Genomic DNA, 24,922 nt, shown 5'->3' on the forward strand with positions numbered 1-24,922 from the left:
TGTATCCAAATAAAGATTAAAAGAAGAAATAAGGATCATAACAGATTAAATGCACTGAGGCATTTCTACCCTGATATTTTTATTCAGTACCATGTTATCTCTCTTATTATCTTCATGACACTTTATGACCACTTAATTGAGCCAGCCACAGATCTACGAGTTGTCCCAATTAGGTGAAATCTTCAGTACAACAGACATCAAGAGGAGCTATTCAAACCTCCACAAAGCCATTACCAACTCAACACAAGCTATACAGGGACATTTATAAATGCTAACCTTTTAGAGGCAAGTCCCTCTTTCTCTCTAACAACAGAGCTGTGAAACAGGATTTTATAAGGAACATGGTTCTCTGGCAGCACTTTTTCCAGTGCACAGCAGGGAACTGGTGCTCTGCACCGGTGATGCAGCTGGGGATAAGGAGCTGGCAGCACCCTGTTGATCACAGAGGTGAGACCAGGAAGGCTGTGCCCATCCCTGGCCCCATGGCTACCCCCTGCTCCTGGGACAATATCCCCACACCGCTGCCAAGCAGCAACTGGCCCACATATGACGTATGGGCTGCCCACAAAGTAATACCCCAGGGCCTCACTGACACAACGTGGCATGCAGATGATCTTTGAGGTCCAACAGCAATTTTGGAAGGTCTTTGGGACTCTCTGTTTTAATTACAAAATCAAGTCTGAATGGCCAGTGAAGCCAAGGGACAATCCTGGATCAAAGCCAAGAAAGGCAAACTGGAGCAGCCCCAATAAAAGAAATCAACACAATAAGCACTGTAATTATTTTAGAATAACATGGCTCAGCAAATAGAGGTGGATTTGAGTTCAGGGGCTGATATACTCAACGTCTAGTTAGTAGCTATGTAAAAGGTCTTTTCTGCAGTACAGACCATGCAGTCCCACGTCTGGCTCCCTTGTCCTCTCCAGCCAAGACAGTATTTCCATGTCTTAATGTGCTTTACTGTCAGAGAAAGCCTCAAACATTCTGATCTCAGCTGGAAGAAGAAAGGTAATCCATTCTGAAGTAATCAGAGAAGCCCACCTCAGAAGGTACTGAGAGGAAGAAAAGGGAGAAAGGCAAGGGCATTACATTTGATGAACAAATGGGAGAAGGTAACAGAGAAATAAACTCAGGAGAGAACAGCTGAGACTTCCAAGTGAAACACTTCCTAATATTTGCTTTTGACCCCAGTGGCTTTATTTTAAAACATTTGAAGGGAAAACATGTAAATGTTAGGATGAGCTGTTCCACAGGTTAAAGACACATTTCCTTTGCTGTACTACTCTCAATTCAAGGTAGAAAAATTTTCTATGTACATTTTGTGGTTTTGTTCAATTTTCAAAGTTATGTATGTGTATATTCATACATACATATAAGTACAAACACTTACACACACACAAAGGATCCATAATCATCACTATCAAAACCTTTTATCTACACACTGCACAGCCTTCTAGAAGCCCTACCTCATTACCCAGGGAAAGACACACAGCAGGGTTTCTTTTCATGCACTTAGGGCAAGCCTTCAGATGGGACCTCAGAATTTCATCTAGACAACAGCTTACATATAGACTCCAAGGGCCAGCTAATTGACTAAACAAAGCAATAAAGTCTAATTCCCTAATTTCCACAGGACAGGAGAATATATGGAAGTGTAAATCCAACTGCCAAAATCTTGTTTTGAGAGACATATGGCAACTCAGCACAAATGCATTGTGGCTATCAGAAAAAAAATGTGTTTCTACTTGAAGCTCAAATCTTGTTTCATCACTGTCTTTGTCCACATGTAGTCATCTACACCTGTGCAAAGTGAATGGAAAATACTACCAAGTGAGAATGAGAACAATTTATCATTCCTTTCTACAGTGACTGCAAAGCAGGGTGGCAGGCACTGAATTTATCAGGTTCAAAAGAGATTGCAGATTCAAACAAATACATTTGTACTATTCATTTTCAAAGGAAATCAAACACAAAAATGTAGCCTAATGTAACCTTAGCATTTCAAATATACCCTCAACCAGGAAATATATTGTTATTGTACCCTTGGTAGCCACAGCATAGTTACATTTTTGACATATTAATAAATGCTCTGAACTCCACTGAAGTTCAATAAAGTCAGGCATACACAAAATTAGCTTCAATAGCAAGAAGATGCCGTTGTTTGAATTTATGTATTTATACCCATATATACATCATATGTATATAATCTTAAGTAAAGTGAGAACAAAACATTAAATACAAAGACTGGTGTTTGAATTATAGTTTCAGCAACAATGTCAGAAAGCGCGGACTTGTATATAAATTCTCACATATTATTCCATATTAATACAACTATTTCAGCAAGCTTTATTTTCATACAATTTCTGTGACCACTAGGCTGACCTAAAACTGAATTACATTTTTGAATGCAGTGATAAAGAGCCTGGGCTTTTAAATGGTAATATAAATCATTAAAAACATCAGGCCTTTGAAATCACATACATTACTTCATGAGAACAAAAATCACATTTACATGAACAGGTAATAATATTTCAAGTAGGGGTGTTTCACATCAAGTATGCAAACCTCAGTTTAAATACATAAAAAAAAATAAGAGGATTTACAAGCTGCTAAACACGTTCACATCAGATCTACAGATTCACAAATGTTCATCTACATCAGATACCGGGTGACTGGAAAAGAAGTATTGCAACAAGAGCATAATACAACTATTTAGTTCAGGAATTAAATGTGTTTGGATTTATTTGCAGTTTTAATTAAATTTTCACTTTCTATGGAACACTTTCCACACATCAGATAACATAAGATAACAAACCTTACTATTTCAGGACTGAAGAGAATGGCAATACTATAAAAGGATTTAAATCTGCCTTCCAGCTTTCGCTAAAACAAAAGAAAAACAAAAGCCAATTATTTCTACTTAATTTAAGAGAGAAGCATGTTTGGTGGAATTTGATGTAAAGGATCAGCTCAACCATTTTAATAAAATAAAACAAAATGTTTTCTAGCATAAAATATTCTGGATTTATGTTATTCTGTTAGGCAGATTTTTTAAATTCTTTTATCTTATTCTGTCAAGCACTGTCCATGAGTAATAAAAAGTTTGGGTTTGGTTAGCCTATAGAACTGCATAAGTGTTTATATATTTGCAGGTGATTAACCATGGAGGTTGTAACAACACCAGCATTTTCCTGTACTTATAGCAAAGGGATCATCAAATTCACCTCTCTTTTATTCCAGAAAATCAGTTTCTCAACACCTATGAAAGTCTTATTTTCAGAAGATTGCATGTGCCTTTTAAAGCTGCATTTGTGGCACTTTCCCCACAAACTGACTATCTTAGCCAGAGGTATCCCATACAGGAAGGCAATGAAGGTGAATTAAAGTGAATGAACTGATTATCAGTCACAATAGTGGTATGAATATATAGGTACAGCAATAATCCCAATTTTTTGCTTTCATTTAAATAAAGATTCTCTTCCTGGTCTATTTCTTTTTGAAATTTCTAAGCAAATTAATCTACTAAGCAGCTGTTAAATAATAAAAATTTGTCTTGGAGTTATTCACCTGGATATCTTTAAGCAGTGTTCAAATTGAGCCAATCCTGACAAGAGAAGTTCTTGATGTCATATTTATGTTATAGAAATCATTAGCTCCCAAAAAAAATTGTTTTCAAAATGGAGTTTCTTTCATATTCAGTACATAGTGCAGTTACCAATTTGAATGACAGTGCCAGGAAATGAATTACTGACAAATAAAGCCAGTAACGTCTCTGTCTCTATGTTGGCAGTGTTGTTTGACTTCCCTTACTTTTGCTTTCAGGAGATGTGCCTGGTCTACCCGAAACTTCTCATACAGAGAGTGCTATTTCCCTGCATGGACTCAGGGAAATAAAATCCTTTGGAGAAGGCAAGGGAGAAGGGGGAAAGGTGACAGCTCGCCATCCTAAAGTTGCTGGGAGACAGAAAAGAAGTATATATATTCTGCATTTATGTTTTAGTGGGTGGTAAGGCCTGTTGGGAGGAATGGGGTTGGAGAGGTGGAGAGGAAAAGGAACTTGGCTTCAGTCAACCTGAGATGACTTTCTCTGAAGATGAACGGTCCTGGGGCTGGCTAGCACCGTGCAGCCATACTCCTGAGGACAGGCTAACAGGACGAAACATGCAGATCTCTCTCCAAGACAGCTATACATTGCAATAAGTGAGACTGGGAATGAATTATTTAGGAAGCTATCAGCAGTATGAGCAATGGTAATGGAGCAGAATCGAAAGAAAGTTACAAGGAGGCAGAGTATGATCAACTTATTGGAAACTCTGGGCTCCATCAGACACTGTTCTTTAGTGGAAATGGAGGATTCAGAAGGTGAGCTTTAATTAGCATTTTCACTTCTTTTTCAAACTTTACAAATCAGAATTTTGCAATTACAATTTCAATTACAGCTGAACAATTGTAGTTGTTCAACTGCTCAACTGTTCACACGTACATAGGAGGGAACAACCGTATATTGACTCTTAGTATCCTCTCAATAGGAAATCCTAAAAGTTCATGCTCTTTCAGAAAATTATCAAACCTACAAAATTCTTTCACACAAATACAGAACACCTTGTAATCAACCGTGTTCCTAACATATGGCAAAGGAATCTAAATTAGGTGCTTTCTATGTTACCATAAATACAAATCTAAAGGGCAACTACTGAAGAAAACATTTCCTATATGATTATCAGGTGTAATAAACCACAAAACCCTGCTGAACAAATCAAAGCGAAGAGACTTTTCCTATGCAATATGAAAAATAACACTTTTCTTAGCCTTGGATTTTTCAGTTGGATTGTTTAATCATTTTCTTAACAAAAACACAATACTAAATGAAACTAGAGCTTAGCAGGCAGCAAAGGAAAGAAAGTTTACAGAAGGAAGGTAAAAAAAGTATTTCTTTATACAAGTGTAAGAGAATACGTGAACATGTTTTAAAAGTTTAGATTTAGAAGCAGCATGGACTATTTGCTTATCTGGATTCTTCTACATCTGCCTACACTGCTGTACCTGTCCATCAAAGAGAGTGACAGAGAATGTACACAATTTGATTTCACAATTTTTCTGTGAAGTAGGGAAGCATAATCGAGTTCTTACAGATCTCTGAGGTGCAGAGAAATGATGTGAGATACTGAAGGTCAGAAAGTTTTTATGTGGGGAAGTTAGGATATCAACCAAAATCCAGTTTTATCAACCTAGAACTCACAGAGTAGGGACACCAAACTCATTGTAATTTAATAGCTCCAAGCATTTCACATTTTTATGATATATAATTATCTATTTGTTTTTTACTTCTGAAATTCCAAAGTGCTCTGCATTGCGTTTTTATCCTCAAGTGCAGAGCTTAGAAACAGCTTTTTTACAAATTAGAACTGAGTGTACACTTTTTTACCCAATATATGAATATTTATAATTTCAATTACAATATCAGCAGTTGAAGCATTAAGGAAAACACCAACAGTTATGATAAAGTCAAAATGTCAGGGGTAATGATGGTACTGCGTGTCACACTTTATGTTTTCGTTTATTTTATATCTTAAAGATGTTTCCTCATTTAGTTCTCATCTACTTAAAGACCCATTTTTAATTACCCATTTTGGCACAATGCTTTATATTGCAATCTTTCCTTACTTTAGAGTGTTGTGTATACCACCAGGAAATCTTCAGGATTACATCCTTACTAGAGATGAAAACAACAACCATTCTTTTCCTCCTGAAACCTATGAAATGGAAAATTCTGAGGCATAGCAACCAGTTATACAGAGGAAATATTCCTTTGGATTTGTGCCAGTCACTAAGAAGTGCTACTTCATTGCAGGTTAATGTGTACAAACTACTTTTCTCAAGTGTAATTTAACCCTTTGTAAACAGAAGGATATATTGTCCTGTGAGTTTTACTGGAGAATCACCAGCCCAACACCACTGTAGCTACACAAGCAGGAGAAGCGCAGACCTTAGCTCCAAAAGATTATAAAAGGGGACTGTAGGAACAGCCTCACCTTGAGTCAGGTGATGATCTGAACCCATTAAATATCTTCTTTGTTAGAATTAACATTAAATCTTTTTTTTTTCCTGAAGGTGGGGAGTACAAGCAGCTGCAGGAGCAGGTATGTCTGTGCATGAGCAGCCACACATTACACTTTCACAGCCACTCCACCTCTTGCATCTGCTCATCTTGTCCATCCCTGGCATTTTGTCCAGACATAATGCTTAAATCACTAGGAATTACACCTGTTTTGCTATACTACTAGAAAGAGATTGTCTGTGGGATTTCAAACCCTTTCACTTGCTCCCTGTGCATACAACCTCTCACCTTAAACAGAGACAAGCTACTTTGCTTTAAGTATAATATTATGTGTGCAAGGAAGAAGGTTTAGGTTGCCTAGCTTATTTCCAAAAACTAATTTGTGCCCTGGGCAATTTTCAACACATGTTGCAAGTTTCCTAGTCCTCTGAGAACCAGAATACTGGTTAGCATTTTTTCTATACGGCAGAATATACCTGTCAGCTACAGCTCTTCAGTGCTAGATTATGGTAAGTCTTACATTTTCTCAACAAGCAGAGGCCTTCACTCTGATAAGGAGCATCCTTAGGAAATTTCATTATTTGGATATAAACGATATATGGTCTTCTGCTCTGCATGTGAATGCAGGACCCTGTAGAGGACAGGAACAATAGAGAGACTAAGAAAGCAGAGGCAGAAAGACAAAAGTGGTTTGAGAAATTAATAAAAGTTTTCCAAGGTTTTTTAGTCCTATTCCAAGTTTTTTTTCTGTAAGATCTTGATCAGCTGTAAGGTGTATAAAGTGTAACAAGAACCATTGAAATGGCTGAATAAAATATCTCTATAGTCTCAAAATTATTCAGGATCCTCATGGACCTGAAAATGGACTAAACATCAAGGGATTTCCTTTTTTTCAGAGCTATGTCATATTATTTCCTCTAATAAAAAATTTATTTCTTCTCATACTGTATAATGTAGGGACAACGTTAAAGGTAACATAGAATTTAAAAATATTGAAATATTGAACAATCTTCCTCTTCAAAGGACCTTACTAACAGGTGAAAATGGATATAAGTATGCTCTTTTACTTCTATGTGCAAATAACTGAAGACTTGTTTGTTTGCAAAAATAATACAAGTTTGAGCTAGAGAAATCTGTGCTGTTTTTTCCAGTTTCTCCACATGAAAAAAATCATCTATTTTACTGTGTGCTCCCCATTGCCTGAATAACCCTGCTTAGAAATGGGAGATGTTACAGAGAGGGTTCCCAAGTTGTCACTGACCAGATAAAGTCTCTGAGCAAAGAGTTGACTGGTGTTATAGTTTTGTAGCAATGGCACAGAGTAAACCAGCACTTAAACATGCAAATGTGTCAAAGAGTGAGAAGCTGACAAAACTGCACAGATTCTGGAGTCCTAAGTCTGGCAAAGGGAACCATTGACTTCAACAGATAATATTTCTCTAGCAAGGACACAGCAGGATTTGGCTGTAACTTTTTAATGTGTCTTCAGCTGCTCTCCCTTTTAAGCAGAAGTAGCAAAAAATAAATTGCTACACATATTTTAGACTGTATTCCACTTAATGACATTTTCATTACATTGTTTACATTTTGGTTTTAGAGCTGCTGGTCACCAATGAACTGGCATAACAGCTGCTCTGAAAAAAATTAAAACAGTATATTTTCAATGAAAAGGGAATAAATTGTTCTACTTCTTCTTTCCCACCATTTAGCATCCACTTTTGTAGCCTCCAGTACTTAGAAAGCCACTCATGGTGCTGGACTGGGGGCTGAAAAGGGAACTATACCAATAACTGGCAAGTATCTTGATTTCTGACATTAAGTACATTTCTCATACGCAGGGGATATATGACAGCCTCACTGTCTGGCAAAGAGAAAAGAAATAGTTCCCCTGATTGAAATGGCTCAACTTGTAACTGCAGTGAGTGGAGGGGAGGGGGAGAGCTGAATCATGCACTTCATTAAAAACTCATTAATATGCTTCCCTCTAAAAGAACAGGAAGGAGACAACCACATGCCTGCCTAACCCACACAGGGCTCTATGCAACAGCTTCTAGGCGCAACTCTTGGAAATTTTGTACAATCCTGATAGAGTAAAAAATGATCCAAATTTCCTTTTTAAAATAATCCAAACCACTGTGATTCTGCAAGAGGTTCTTTTTCTCACCGTTATAAATTATTACCAGTATTGCTATTACCACCATCACTATTATTGCACTTTCATATTACTATTAAAAGTAGTAGTCCATTATTGCTGCTGTCTTTATTAATTTTATGGGATTCTTCTGGCCCAGGCTCTTCAGCTCAGGCTCTAGAGATGAGTTTTCTGCCACAATGAGGAAATGACACACACACTGTCAGTGTTTCCTAGCAAAAGCAGCAAGGAACCCCAAGTGAGGGCCCACCAGGACTGAAATCCATAGGTGCCTCTGACACACAACATGCTCTGCACTGCTGAGTCTGCACCCAGGACAGGCTGACGAGTTGATGATGTTTGTTACACAGTAATTGGTTACAACACAACTGCTGTTACATGTGCTTTGGGATGAGGTAAACTGATACTTGACCTGGGTGACTTTGTGCAAATTCAGAGGTCTGACTCTAAAAGACCTAGTTGTAGTCCATGACATCTGCTAAAGTTTGTGGAGGAAAAAACAAACAAACAAACAAACAAACAAACAAAAACAAAACAAAAACAAAAACAGAAAAAAACACAAAACAAAACAAAAAACAAAAAGAACAGTAGTTTGCTTATTCTCCAATTTATCTTTATGCTACTTCAAATTTGTTTTTCCTTTTCTTTTGAGAAAGGGTCTGGGAACTAAAGAGAGATGCAGTAGTCGAAGGACAGGATTTAAAGAGATGTCATACACTTAGTTCTGAAAGCCATGCATAATGTTTATAATCATAGAATTCCACACAACTTAGAAGCTATGAAATTCAAATACCATGCATTTCCCTCACAAAGAGGACAAATTCAAATGGATTAGTCTCATGATTTTCGTCATGAAAAGTTTTGAAAAACTAAAAGTACTTTTCCTATTTTTTCATCTTTTTCTGTTTGTTTTCCACAAGAAACAAAGCAAGAGGAATATATGACAAACTTGCAGATCCCTGTTTCACCGATTTCCTTTTTGCATATTGCATAACCCCTCCACGTAGACCCAGAAATAGCCTGATTAGAGATAACTTTTTTCCCTAATTTAGAGACTTGAGGGCCTATGGATCAGCACTTGACATGAAGAAAATAGTAGGGATTTCTCCTGCCTAATACAGAACAAACATATTTTTCATTTTCTTTTCCTTTTATCTTCCTCTCCTCTTCCCTACAGCCTTCAGAACTGAAAACCCTACAGAGGTCCTAACTATTTTATTATGGGGTTTTTTAGTGCCAGTGCTTCTGTTTTCTTTTTCTGCAGCTAGCAGCAACAGGTTGTAGGCACTGCAAAGGCTGGATGACCATTTGGGCAACTCTGCTCTTCTGTTGAAGGGATGGATTTCAGAAGTACATTAAAGGAGTGCTCTTACATAAAAATGCATTTTACTAGCCTGTAAAATGGGTCAAAATTTGAATTTAAACTTACTTTTTTTCTTCTCCTGAAGATGACGTCCCCTCATTCAACTTACATTTTATGTACAAAGAAAACATTGGAAATTTCCACTATTTGTTTATCTTCACTGCTTAAATGGGCACTCTGACATACCAGTATGCAGAGTGCTGTACTGCTGAAAACATCCTTTTGATGACACAAACAAAAAGTAACACTTCGCTTTATGAAACCTTATGGTTTGGTCAGCTTTCTATTATTTAGGTATTATTTAGGTCAAACAGATTGTACACAAAACCACTAGAGGCAGTTTTTATCTTCTTCTCATGTCCTTTGACGCTGTTCTTGACATCATACAGAGTAAAGGAAGCTGTTTATAGCACAAACTGTGGTAACAAAAAACAGACACTGAGCATCTGAGATGCCATCTGCATGTGAGGGTGTCAGAGCTCCAAGCTAAATTTAAGCAGAGGCACCACTGCAGTGGCTGGTTAGATACTTCCTGTGTATTGCTTAGCAAGACATCCAGGGGAATATGTATGCACCCCATGTTAGCAAAGTATATAACTTCAAAAGTGCAAACGAATCATCAGACCCTTGCAATTAAACCCAAATAGGGAGTAAAACCCAAGATCCAACATGTCATCCTCAACTGCAGTCTGGATTACACATCAGCAGAGTGTAATTACAGATTACACATTGCTGCAGCCACAAAACAGACATATGTATGTTGGAGATTCAGAGAGCTCCATCTGTGCCCTAGATACACAGATAGATACATTAAAATCATAGAACCATTGAATAGTTTGGATTGGAAAGGACCTTCAAAGGTCATCTAGTCCAGACCCCTTGCAATAAGCAGGGACATCTTCAACTAGATCAGGTTGCTCAGAGTTCCGTCCAGCCTGGCCTCGAATGTCTCCAGGGATGGGGCATCTACCACCTCTCTGGGCAACCTGAGACAGTGTTTTACCTTCCTCACAGTAAAAAATTTCTCCCTCATGTCTGGCCTGAATCTCCCCTCCTTCAGTTTAAAAACATTACCGCTTGTCTTGTTGCAACAAGTTCTGCTGAAAAGTCTGTCCCCATCCTTCTTATAGGCCACTTTTAAGTACTGAAAGGCCATAAAATGTCTCAGGTTACTTATGTCAACTAACACAGGTATTGTTTTTCTTTCACGAGTATTCAGTAAAGTAGTTCTGTTCATAAAAGTATGCAGATAAAATATTTATTACTTTTCCTACACGATGAATTGTTAGAAATCATCTTGGGACCTTGGCAATGCCCAAAAAGTACAAACCAAAAGAGGACCAGAGAACCTGACCAAGAATTCTTTTCACTGTCTGGCCCTATACCTTGTCCCGCTCAGTTCAACTCAAAGAAGTAACGTTTCTTCAGATTATGGAAAGGAAAGACAGGCACAAAGACCAAAACCCAGGCACCAAATTTCATGTTTTCTTGGAAATGATGGGAGGAATTTTGAGTGAAGTAATGATCATTGAAGGATCTGTTTTGTTAATTGACATATTAATAGTTTTGACCTGTTGATATCCTTCTATCAGTATCTCTGTGCTGACCTTAATCTCTTCTTTGTGGATTTTGAAATGTGAGTACTTTTCAAAGGAAATTGGTTTCTAAAGGAAAATTCTGGAACTTCTAAGATGAGAAACTCATCAGGCTGATAATTAACAATACCAATAAAAAGTTGTTGTAGGACTACTTGTTTCAAACATTCAGGAGTACACAACCTTCCCGCATCTCTCAGATCAGGTAGATCTGCAGGTCCCAGAGAATACTCATGTCCATAAGACTGGTGTGCACTACCACGAGTCTGAACAGAAGCATCTTGGGATGGGCTGGAGGAATACTACTCAAACAGGCAAAACACTTTGTGGAAATGGGTTGCTTATGGAAAAATTCTCTTTTCACAGTTTTCACCATTTAGAAATTGTCAGAATACTGGTCTGAAGAAACTTCTTGAGATGTTTGAATTCCATAATGAAAACAAAGTCAGTTACGCTAATTTAAGTTTTTTGAAAAGGTCAAGATTCAAATGAAATGTTTCAAAATCCTAAATGAGGAGTTTTGTTGAAAAGAAAGTTTTTGGTTTTTTTTTTTTTTTTCCTGGGGCAAGGATAGTTTATTTTGATAAACTCATTTGTTAGGGTTTTTGAGCACTTTTTTTTTTGTCCCAACTTCAGATCTCCAGCTCTCATTACCAAAATGAAGGAAACTGAAACCTGTCCTCTAAGTCTGGAAAAGCTCCCTTGGCATCTGTCAAGTTAGACCAGATATCTACTACTTTTCACCTAAAAATAGAAAGCAGAGCTCTGAAATGTTTGCTGTGATGTAGGCAAATGTCCAAAAAGCAAGGAGCTGCATCGATTAAAGACACTGCAAGTAGAAGTGTGACCTTTGAGCTGCCAGCATGCAAAGTTGTTCCAGTTGGGCATTTAGACACCATGACAGCACAGGGCAATTTATTATCATTCACCTTAAGACCTCACCAGCACCTTTTCACCATTGAATGAGATGGAGGCTGGGTTTATTAGTGCCTCTGTTCACCAAATACCTTATCCCGTGTGACAATATCTTCAAAATAGATATTACCATGCAGAAGGGATTTCAGAGTTAGACCCTCAGTCAGAAATGGGAAGGCAGATGATAGTGGAGCAAGAGCTTGAAATAAAAGCAGGTGTAAGAGAAACACTCAAACAGAGTTTCAGCCGTTTTTAGCAAGTCTATTTATACCTCAACATATCCTTTGAAAACATGAAATTCTAGTCCTAATTTATTAATGGAATGTGCCAGCACCAAGTTATTTTTAAATTTAGAATATAAATGGCCTTCATGAACTAGAGCGAGCAGGCAGCATCTGACATGAGTCTCAGAGCTAGTGTGAAATTCACTTTTAAATTGCTGCTGCCTTTCCAAAAATTATGCACCGTGAGCATGTGGCTTCACTCGTGTTAGCTTTTTCTTTAATTAGAAAACAGAACCGCAGGAAGTGGCACATAGAAAGGATATTGCCCTTGCTTGGATGTAAATAATCCTCTCATCTTATTTCAGCTGATTCTTCCCAGTTAAATTCAAGTTTTCAAAGGAATGTGATCCTGAAAAGAATTCAGAAATTTCCAGATACTTATAAACACAAAAGACAAGTATTATATATCTTTTGTTTTGTTTTCCACCCTTTTCCTTATTTTATGGCAAACAGGAAGTAGGGACTGAAAGAAGCTGAAACAAAGAATATGGAGAGGATTTCTTTATCTCCTGAGGGTTTTAGTTCCCAATATTAAGTTTGATGAAAAGAGTATTTTTCTGTAGAAGTGTTTCTCAAAAGAAACTTGCAGCTCCATCTTCAGCCAGCCCAAATCACTTGGCCTTTTAGTTACACGCTGTTGACTTTTCCCAATGGCCGTCCTCATAACAGCTTTATAAGCCCATTAGAGACAAGCATTTGAGTGTTTTAGGGAATGACTAGACACAGCAAATGATTTTCCATAAATAATTTATCTGATGACTTCAAAATTCTCAGTGTTCCTGTAAGATGTGCCTGTTATGGAGGGATGCTGGTAAGAGATGGCAGCTCTCTTCCTCTATCCCACTGCCTGACCCAGGGCCCCCTCCACAACCCACAGAAAAGCCACTGCAGTTTCTCCTGGGATTTGTTTCTCTGCTATCTGAGTTAGTGGGAATTTTCCTGATAACTTGAACAAGAACTGAATGAGATCCAGAGCCTTCCTGATATTCTTTGCCTTCTGAGAGTAAAAGGGAAAACTGCAAGCAAACATCTTTAAGCATGAGTCAACTTTGGGACAAAAATTGTGGCAGCAAAGAGGCTGTTCTCACAGCTCCTCAAAGAAGTAGTGTTGTTATAAAGAATAAAGATTTACCAGACTAAACCAAGGGAGGTTTTGCAAAGATTCAGTAAATGCTTTTTAGATGGAGCTTAGTTCTGTCTTCATATTTCCATAATTTAGTATACATAAAAGAGATTTTGGAGTTACATTAGGATAGATGAAAAGATTTTATCAGTTTTCATTAGTTTTAGGTTAAAAGAATCCTGAACATTAAATGCTGGTTGATGTGAAATACCAAAGCTCCTCTAAGATAACTCTGTGACAATGGAAAAGCTATATGTATTTTAATACATAAAATCTGCATTTGAAACATTATTGCATAGAGGGACATTTACTGAGAAAGTTCTTTGCATATTGAACACATTGGGTTTCCATACACAGTTTGTAGCTTTTTTTACTGTATTGCCTTTTTGTATGTGTCAGTCAAGCATTTGTAGGGTCCTGGAGTTAGTTTTGAGGTAGAATTCTCAGAAAAGTCTTTCTCATTACCTTTGTGACTGAAATTTAAAAATAAGTTAAATTATTAAGATTAAATGTAGTAGCTGCACACTAATATGCTGGCAATTTATCTATCACTTTTAGCATTGAACATCTTTAAATTATCTCACTCAGTGCCTGATAAACAATCAATGGACTTTATTTAATAGCTTCATCTCCAGTGCTAATTGTATCCATTTAAATGAAATTATTCTGATTGTTATTCCAGGTAGTGATTTGGTGATATGAGGCTTCTGAAGAGATATTATTGATTTGAGGAAACCAAGCACCATCCATTACAGCTGTGAAGACAGGAATTAAATATAAATAGTGGGCTATTATTTTGTGAATGTCTTTGTGGACAAATAGGATAGCGGAAGCAGGATAATTACAAATTTGCACTAATTTGTCTTCTTGATTTATAGGTATATGATTCCTGAAAATAAAATGAGGGCTACAAAGTAATCAAGTGAAGCTGGCAATAGATATAACCTTGTGACTCCTTTAGCAGAAAGAACAAACAATTCATGTGCTGTCAGATTTTAAAAGGTGTTTAGACAGCTAAAAAGACCTGTTTTAGCACCTGATGAGATTTACAATAGCACCTAAAACAATTTTTGGACAGTTAGATAGAATTTAGGAAGCAGACTAAAAAACAACAACAACAACAATAACAAATCTGTCATTGTCATAGAGTACATCTACCGTGCTGAAAGGAACCGTACAAAAAAACATTTTTGAAGGTATGGGACAAAGATAACTTTTGTGCAACATTCCTGAGGTTGTGGAGAGTTAGTAAGCACAACTAAAAGTTTTTACAGCACATCTGAAGTTACAAATGAGCTGAACAGAATCAGTGGGAGATGTGTGGTGTTAGAGATCTAAGAACTACCAAATAATCTGTGCAATGAGGAATTAATGAAAAGATGACATGATGACAGAGAACATGCTCATTGCCCTGAGCCTCAGTGACATCAAACTAAGTGAAGATAGCTCAGAAGACACAGGAACTGGGAAGGAATGTGAGGTAAGGGTTGTTTGCAGCGGCCATGAAAAAGCCCTAACTGTACAGATGAAATTCATTATGCATGGCACCCACAAGCTTATACAGTCTGTGACAAGGGACGAAAATAGATAAAAGGGAAATTACAGAAAAGGTAGTGCTGATCTAATCTCAACAATGAGCATGGCCAGGGCTTGAGAAGCAGCACTAGAACCTAGGTTTGTCTATGCCAACACATGATCTGATCACATCTCACTTTGCATTAGATGTAGAGTTAATTTGACACATCCTGTAGTTGGTGGTCATAAAATTGTACCTTTATGATGCAGTCTGTTGCTGCATTTGTGCTTAAAGTGATTTGGTAAGCTGAGATATCTATTCACCCTTACTGCAGGGACTCCCTTGACTGCCTCCTTCATAGGGCCAGATGTCGCCAAGAAATCCATTAACTGCATGGTGCACAACAGTTGGGCGACTCATTTCAAATACAAGGTATATTTCCACTTCTGTCCTGACAGTCAGGAGGGGCCAGCCAGCCTGTTTCTCAGAACTGAGCCACCACATACTGCTCTAACCCACTATTTTTCTCTAACTTAATCCACAACAGAAAAAGATGCGGCATTCACATGACCAGAAATATGTACAAGACAGACAAGGTTTCTGGTGTAGCACTTGGTGTTCCCAAACAATTTCCATAATTTATTTTAAACAGCCACTGAACAAAATGCTTAATAGTGCTAAGAGCAGGATGTGAGCTCAAGAGTCCATTCTCCTTTAGGCTGGATTTTAACTAGCAACTGCCATTTTCTGGAGGTTCCCGATGTAGCTGGCACAACCTGATTTTGATCTCAGATAGCTAGGGAAAAATGGGATAACTGTAAGATGTAGATCTCATGCCTCCAAAGGGAATGCCCGCTGTGGTCACAAATTGTCTTTCACGTTCAATATATGCAAGCATGGGCATCTATGCATTTCTCTAAATGTCCCATGGGCTGCTGGGCAGAGAACTCACTACAATAGATGCAGAGGTGCTTTCTAAGCAGTAAAACAAAGTATTTCAATGAACTGTGATGGGCCCAGGTGATGAGTCTGAAACCTGACAAAAGTAAATTATAAGATGTTGCTGGGATCAGTCCAATGATGCCAAGGTTAATGGGCTTCTCAGTGCAACCAGAGTCAAAGCTGATGTTGTCCACAGAAATATAACTTTGAAAACAGGAAAATTATCTCTTAGAGCATCTTGGATGGGTAGAAGTTGATAAGATTTTTGAGAATCTAAATTTCAGATTAAGATCCTTTTATGTATTTGCCATCATGCAGATCACCTGACTCTTTTTATATCTCCATAACTGCACCCTCAAGGTCAGGCTTATGGGTCCTGAAGACAGTGACAAGCACAGCTCAGGCATAACTCTGGTTTTGCATGGGTATGGAAGCCTGGACATGCATAGTCAGTTAATACATGGAAAGTTTTATCTAGCTTGGTTGTTCATGGGTAGTCTGTAAGCAGCCTGTAAAAAGAGTACCTGGTTGAAAAGCAGGAGGGAGGCAGAACTTGCTGTGCTTACAGGCATCTGGGAATCTTTTCTTTCAGAGTCACGTAAGCAGTGGCAGAAAACTGATTAAGGTAGCTATTGCGCTATATTTTTAGGGCCTCGTGAAAATCAGCCATTTGTAAAGTTGTGGCAATAGGGGAATCAGGTAAAACCTCTTTTCATCAAAAAAAAAAAGAAAAATATTTTGTTGGTGCAAACCCCCATGAAGTTTTCTATCTTTACAGTAATTAATCTCATATGAATTGTCTTTGACTGGTTTTAAATGCATAGTCAGACCATCAACCAAAACACAAACCTCTTCTGAAATTCATTGGAGTTTTGAAAATTGAACTGATGAAGGAATTTGACATAAATCTACAGTTTTCATCCAAAAAATGAAGATATTCCCAGGAGTACAAAACGATGTATATTATCTAGGATCACTTCAGCAGAAATCAGGTGCCAGAGTTGTTAATCTCCAAGTATTATAGCCAAGCAATAAGCAGAGGTACTGGTACACCAGTGCACCACAAAATTAGTCCAAGAATGAAAAAATATAATTTCAACATTGTCTTTAGCTTAAATATAGCATATTTCCATTCTTTTATATATTTCAAACCTATTCAAATAAGAAAAAAGAAACGAAAAAAAAGGATCTAATACAGCTTTCCTAGTTGCAACTGTTTCCATTTTTAGTGATAAAAATGCCCAGCTAAGATCAATGAATGTTTATACAGAATCTGAAAGAGTACCAACAAAAGGAACAATCCAGTTATTCTTTTGAAGGCAAAATTCTGTTATTTACTCTGTATCTTGAGGCACATGAAAATCTTCTGTAGAATATAATCATAAAGTGACTATTATACAGTGGTTACTCACTGCATAAAACTTGCTCTGTCTGATGACTGGTTCTGCTTCCCTTTGATGCTGATGTCATATTTTGGCACCAAATTCCAAGAATCAAGATCAGCTTGATCTTGACAGTTTGTGAGGAATTCAGGAAAACTGCAACACATAATTTGAATGGGAGATAATAGTGGCTGGAAATGAATTGAAGCTTTATTTTTTAGGGCTATTTATTGCAAAACAAGCAGTATAAATAAATTTCTGATCTGTCTTATAAGTAGATGTAATTCTTTGACAGTGTAGCCAATACCATTCCACTAAGATAGGGAATGGGGAGCATGAGCTCTAACAGTGATTTTTGTAACATCTGGAGCAGGAAGATGGCATTATCTTGCACAGTCAGGACTGCAGGAGGACTAATGAAATGATCCTGTGGAGCTCAACCCAGTTATTATTCTCTGAATGATGAACTTAATGGAAAGGCAGGACACCTGGGTCATAAGGGGCAAACAATAAGATATCTTTGGGGTGTTGCTTGCTGGGGCAGGAACAGAAAACAGCTATGAGGCTCCAGTGGTGGAGGTCTGCAGTCACACATGGAACTGAAGGCCCTTCTGCTGAAACTAAGAAGGCAGGAAAGCAATAGAGAAAGTGTGCACACATAAGAGGTGTATCTACTAATAGCATTGATTGTCTATACGTGACTTCATTACAACCACTGAATGGCTATTGCAGAGCCTGGGGGAAGGAGCCATCATAGCCCTCCTCACTGCACTGCTGGTACTGTACAGGGAGAAAAGCTTCCATCAAAGTTATCACCAAAAAACTTTAGCACACACTGGCACCAACACACATCTCCAGTTGCTTCAGCCAAACTTTACTTTTGATAAAGAAGCTAAATACTAAATTCTCTTCTCCTGGGTTGAGAACTCTGCCAAGCATCAGACTGGTGAGAACTTTTATAATAAAAATTTATTCGTTTCTGGGAGCTGGAGTTCTATAATGGGTAGAATGAGTCAGTCTTTACTAGTGCAGTAATACAGAGCTGCACTCTAATCACCAATTCCCATCTGGACCATTTATTTGTGAATTTATCTTAAAATATGAAACCATTTCAGCCACAATTTTGGTTTTTTTCCTGCCACACTTTAGCCTTGTTCCCTCCCTTTCCTTTTGCCAGTAAACATATTTTCCCACCTTTTTTCATCCAGTCAGACAGCCTCTGCATTTGTCTTATATTCTAACATTTTCCAGAAACAAAAGACTAAGTGCATTTACAAATCATTGGAAAAACCTTTCTTTAGCCATTAGTGTAGTCTATCTTAAATTTACTTTTTATCAATAAATGAAACCTAGCGTATGAATTCATTGGTTTGAGACACTCAGAATAGGTCTAAATTAAGGAGGATCTATCACATATTTTTGAGAAAAAACAGAAAGAAATTGTAAATTAGGAAACAAAGTTCTATTGTTTCTCCAATGTAAGTTAGGTTGGCATATTTCAGTGAGTGCTGGAACTTGTTTCATTAGAGTCTAATAGGGATACTAATTGTGTTCAGATTACAATTTGAAAATGAGCATATAATCACAAGGGTAACATTTAAAGCTAAACTAACCCCACGCTTACCCACTATTTATCTATTATAAAAGTGACAGCAGTATTATGGCAACTCGAACACAAGTGTTACTGTGCACTTAGACTGCTAACAATACGCAATTTAGCCAAAAGGTGCTTGTCTATGGAGTATTTGAGTTAGATCACATTAATCCAGAGGAAAAAAAAAAAAAAAAAAAAAAAAAAAGAATTCTAGCAATATCAGTATTCATGTGGTTAAAGGTGCTTTTTTAATTTGAGGATTTTGAATAAGAACAAATACAGCAGATGGATAAACAAACTCAAATGGATGGTGGTCTATTGAAGTATGAGTCTCAGCCAGACGTAATGTCAGAATTTAGCTGGCATTAAGTATCTCATGCTCCCAATACCACTGTCACTAGCTTCAGGACCAGACAAGCTAGCTCTGTTGAACAGCTAAATAATTAAAGAGGAGCTATTAAGAAGTCATTTCTCCAATTAAATAACTGAATTAGTGGGAAGTCAGCACACTGAGCAGTTATGTCATGCAAGGAAAAAGCAGTGAATTTTACAGAAAAAGGTGTAAACCTGAGCTCTCTATTTTTTTGTTGTTGAGGCAGTTTATTTCCACAGGCTCCTCAACAGCCCCATGCACAAGCTTGAACATCTCATCCATCAGTAGCTGATATTCACAGCAGTGGTTTAACACAATTCTTATTCATTTCTACAGGAGTAAGAAAGGTTTAGGAAGCAAAAGATTTGATTATTCAGTTGCAAAATTACTTGGTGTTTGACCATCACACGAGGCCAGCAGCTCCCAGGCACCTCCCAGAACTAGAGGCAAAAGGCACTGCTCTGGGGTAGTCAGCTACATCCTTGCACTGCAAGTGAAGATGACCTGAATCCCATTTCAAAGCAATATGCTGTGAAGGCAAGTGTACCACTGAGATTGTGTAGTAAGACAGCTAGATAACAAGGGGTTTACAGGCATGAATAAGTGCAAGTGAAGAACCACCTTGCACTTGTAGCAGCACCTAAGAGCTGACTATTTCCTTTTGCTTGCATCTCTCTGGGGATTAAGGAGGTAGAAAGAGTAATGAAGACTAGCACTAGTGATCACATGAACAAATATCATAGCCATAGTCAAGTTCAGTAGAAAAACCCTCATGCCTCACAAATCTGTAAGAAATCTTGAAAGAAGTGGATGTGCCCAAGGTGTTGCCAGTGACAGAATGTTCTCAACTTGTCAAAAAGCTCCTAACAACACACCTTTTCCTAGATATATTAAAATGTCATTCTATGAGAGGAAAAATATCTCATAGGTTCACAACCAGTTAGAAATTTGGAAGATAAAAGCTGCACTAGAAATGTAGTTTCCAGCAGAGAGAAGTTATACCTAGACTTTTTGAGGATCTGTGATGGGTATTCTTGTATATATAGGGGCTTACAAATGGAAAGAATGTGAAACATGAAAGAACTACTTTGCCAAATGAAACAAGTTTTTTTCAAGATAGTAAAAAACTAACACAACGTACGGAATGATCTCACAATACTGAGTGACTTGGCAATAAAATGGAAAATTAAATTCAGAGCAAATTAATGCAGAGTAATGCACATAGAAAAAAAAATCTGTGGGTAAAAGCAATGAGGGACTCTAAACTAACTATTACCACTTGGGAATGGATATTGGAGTCATTTTGGACAGTTCTCAGAAAACATTGACTTAGTACTCAACAGGAAAATTGGATAATAGTAATTATTAGGAAGGGTGGAGAGCAAAGCTTAAAATATTATTTTGCTGATGTGTAGATCTAGGACATAGGATATAGCTGGACATGACATATAGATGTAGCTGTTCCTTCTTTAAGAAGATGTAGCCAATCCAGAAAAGACACACAGAGGACAACAAAGCTAATTACACTGTCTTGAAAGGAGAAACAGAATAGACAAGGCCTGGTCACAGTCCAAGAGCTGATGGGTGTGCGACAAGACTGCCATGCACTGGAGGTCAGGGAGCAGCACGAGCAGCTACTCCTAAGGGGAAGCAAGACAGGAGCCACTGGTGACAGAGCAGGACAATGGTCACTCCAGCAATGATGCAGTCCCCCAATGCCAAAACAAGACAAACAGAGCAGGAGGCAGGTCCAGGGACAGTCCCTGTTTCAGCTCCCAGTCACCACCAGACACATTCCCTGTCACAAGGGTATGTCCAAGGGCAAGCAAGTTAGGTCAACAAGACTAGGTGCATCATATCCACATACAATGTAGCTCATGCATGAACCACACACCAAGTCATGGACTTAAACAGGGTTCCTGGGACAGTGAGTGAGGTCAGTGGTTCAGACTGTGAATCTTCATTTTGTCTCTTGCTACTGATGGAGAAAAAGGGCATCCAACCACGACAGACCTTAGGCTCAGCATCGGTGCAGCCTTGGAGCTTGTTAGGGAACTGACTGGTTTTAATGATCTTTGTAAATTAATCAGCAAAATAGAATGCACAATTTTATATCCCAAACTTGTATTAATATAGTGACTAAATGATTTGTGATTCATTCCTGTCCCGCTCTATTTGAGCAAAGGATAAAAATAAGCTTCCACTATTTGGTCTTCTTTCCAAAACTAGAATCAATATTTTTGACTAAGAAAAGACGAATGAGGCCAAATACAAAATAAAAAGACCAAAAGTTAAACAGAGAATTCTAATAGCTCACTTGTTAAAAAAAAAAAAATAAAAAAGTTGTACAATTTTGTAAAATTTATTTTATAACTGTGAGTTAGCCATCAGTTCTATGAAACCACATCAGTTGGAAAACGCATTCCCCTTTCTGTGCATGTCATTGACGCAGTCAGATGTCGGTCTTACAGTTAGTTGAAAAGACAGTTTCAGAATAGAGCTGTTATTGTTTTCGAATTTATAGACATACATAGAGGTGATTGTAAATCATTTTAGTGACTGTCATATGCTATCTTGAAATGACTGGCAGCCTTTCACAACAGTTACTCAAAAGGAAGTTATAATCCCAATAAGAGCAGATGAACAATTATGGGAATAGCAGGAGATATTTGAACAGATTTTTGTCTGAAATTTTTCTAGCAGATTTAATCTGGAATGTAGCACTGGAAGAGACCTCCTGAGTTACGGAATCCAATTTCCTATTATCACTACTAACAAAGTCAGAAACACCATGAATTTGGCAAGAGCTCTGCAATGTTAAACTGCCAGTCTCCCTGGCTTGGCTTCCAGAGCGAAAAGCATAAGCGAGTAGCCTGCCATGGTTGAATTTAATGAAAACTGCTACTGAAAGGTAACAGTTTCTCAGGGACTGACAAGAAACTGGAGTCTGCAGAACTGAGCACTGGGGTAGAGATTACAGAGCAGAATTCCACTGAAGTCTGCCTAGGGAAAGGCTGAGGATGGCTGGATGCCTCAGGGCTTGGGAAACAGAAGGTAATATGAACCAAAAGAGCTCCAGGAAAGAAGCTTAAAGAATAAGAAACATCTATTTGCAAATTAATCATGCTCCTCCTTAAAACAAATTAACTGTGAAAACAACTCCTGAAGAGCTTCAGCTGTGTAGCTTCCAAATCTTGAGAGAAGTTTCTGTCAACAGTCTTGTCTCCTGAGACAGCTTCACAGACCTGGGCACTGATTTTTAGTCTCTTACCTCTTAGAGGCCAGAGGAAGACTGGGTTTATCTGAATCTTAAATGAAGGCTGAGGTAAATTCTTATCTAACCAACTTTGGGGGGAAATCCAGTAAAATAGCATAGGGGATGGTATCCCATCCAAGAAAATTTAAATCAATAGGTAGAAGCCTATAACAAGAAGGATTTTCTTGTGAAATGTTGGACCACGAGGACTTGTTTTGGAGCAGTGGGGCAATGTCTCTCATCCTTAAGCGGGGTTGCCCATAAGTGGTAGCGTTGCCCAAAGCTCTCCAGCTGCCAGGCAATGGGAGGGAGGGAAGGGGGGAAAGCTTCCTCCATGCAGAGCCACCCAACAGCATCTCTTTTAGTGATCCTTGGCAGCTGTAAAAGGCTCACTAGACTCCTCAAGGCTGAGTACATGCAGGAGAAAGGATCAAACTATGTAACAGGTTGATGGAGGCTAAAAAGAGGTGAATTATTTTCCTGCTGCCCAATGTCTTGTGTACTAAATTAGTGAGCCTGATTCAGTGAAGGCTGTGCACACTACTACATTTGAAAATAATGGACAGACATGCCATGGATTCCTTCCCTTGGGGGTGATGATTTGAAATGCAAAGTTCTACCCCAAGGGGGGAAATAACCCCAGGCAACAATCCACACTGGGGACCAAACAGATGGAGGTTCTGGTGTACAAGGTGAACATGAGCCAGCAATGTGCCCTTGCTGAAAAGAAGATTAATGATATCTGTGGCTCAAACAGAAAAATTATTGCCAGCAAGCCAAGAGAGATGATCCTTCCTATCTACTCAGCACCAGTGAGGCCACACCTGGAGTACTGGGTCCAGCTCTAGGCTCCACAGAATGAGAGAGACATGGGCTCACTGGAGAGAGTCCGGTGAAGGGCTCTGAAGGTGATTAAGGGACTGGATATATAAGGAGACTCTGAGAGAACTGGGACTGTTCAGCCTGGAGAAGGCTTGGCAGGGAACTTATTCATATGTATAAATACCTGATAGGAAGGTAAAGAAGGTGGAGCCAGGCTCTTCTCAGTAGTGTCCAGTTACAGGACGAGAGGCATTGGGCACAAAATGCAATAAAGGAAATTCCATTTAAACGTAAGAATATACTTTTCAGTTGTGAAGGTGGTTGAACACTGGAAGAGGTATCCGAAAGAGGTTGAAGAGTCTCAAATACTCACTGGTCCTGCTTTGAGCAGTGTAGTTGGGCTAGACAATCTGCAGAGGTGACTTCTGGCCTCAGTTATTCTGTAATTCTATGTTTCTAGGATTTTTACATTTTTATAACAACTACCTCAAGACCTGGTGATTCTTTGTGTAGAATATAGCAGTGATTTGCACAGCACTGCTTGGAACAGAAGAATAACCATTTACAAACAACCCTAAGCAACTTTTAGTATGCCTTAGCATCTGTTAGGGAATGGAATTTCCTGCTCCACAGTGAGACAGGAAAGCACTGTGACCCCTACTGTATAGTCATGATGTGATGAGGATTTATCCACAGCTGCACCTTACAATTAGAGGTTTTATTTGCAAACACAAACCAGAATGCTTCTGGTTCTCCCCATGTGCAGAATATAGATGCAGGCTGCAGAAGACAGTCTCAGGACAGGAATTTGCCCAGTTAACCTGACACTTAGGAATGCAGCAAGTAATTTTATGGCTATTTCACCAAACAGGGCTCAAAAATGCAAGCTACTAAGGTGATCTGCACCTACCTCAGAATCCTCTCCCACTGCTCATATGTATTTCCTTCTTTTCCTCTGACCCTGACCACACTGTCAGTGGCCATCCCTGGCTGCTTCAATGCAACGTGGTGGTGGGGGCAGCAAAACTGGGGACACCACCTCACCTGTGTCTCTGGTGGCCCTTGTCCCCAAAGTAGTCAGCAACATCTGCAAAGGGGAATCTCACAGGAACATTTCATCCACTGATTCTTCCGTCCCACTGCCAAGGAGAAATGGCAGCCTGACCCTTTGTCAGTAGGATGCATTTTAACGGACTGTCATCCCCCCACTCTGAGAAGTCCACCTGGTGACTCCATCAAAACTGAGGAAACACTGAGCAGCGCGGCATTTGCTGGGCAGCAGTATGCATGAACAACTTCTGAACATGCTGGTACCGCTTTCTCCAACACCTCTTGGTAGGCAAGTTCCTTCCTGAAGATTGGACCCAGTGATTTCGCCACCCTGCAGCTCCTCTGCCCCTCAGGGTGTAAAGAGAATCTCCTGGAAAAGATGTCCCCACCTCCATCACTCAGTACAGGTCAGATCCAGAGCAGTCCCCAGCCCTCACTGTCTCAGAGCCATGCTGGCACTGTGAGGAAGAGGGGAGGTTATCGAAACCTGATAAACA

The sequence above is a fragment of the Columba livia genome, chromosome 2, assembly GCF_036013475.1.
Source record: "Columba livia isolate bColLiv1 breed racing homer chromosome 2, bColLiv1.pat.W.v2, whole genome shotgun sequence".
NCBI classification, from domain to species: domain Eukaryota; kingdom Metazoa; phylum Chordata; class Aves; order Columbiformes; family Columbidae; genus Columba; species Columba livia.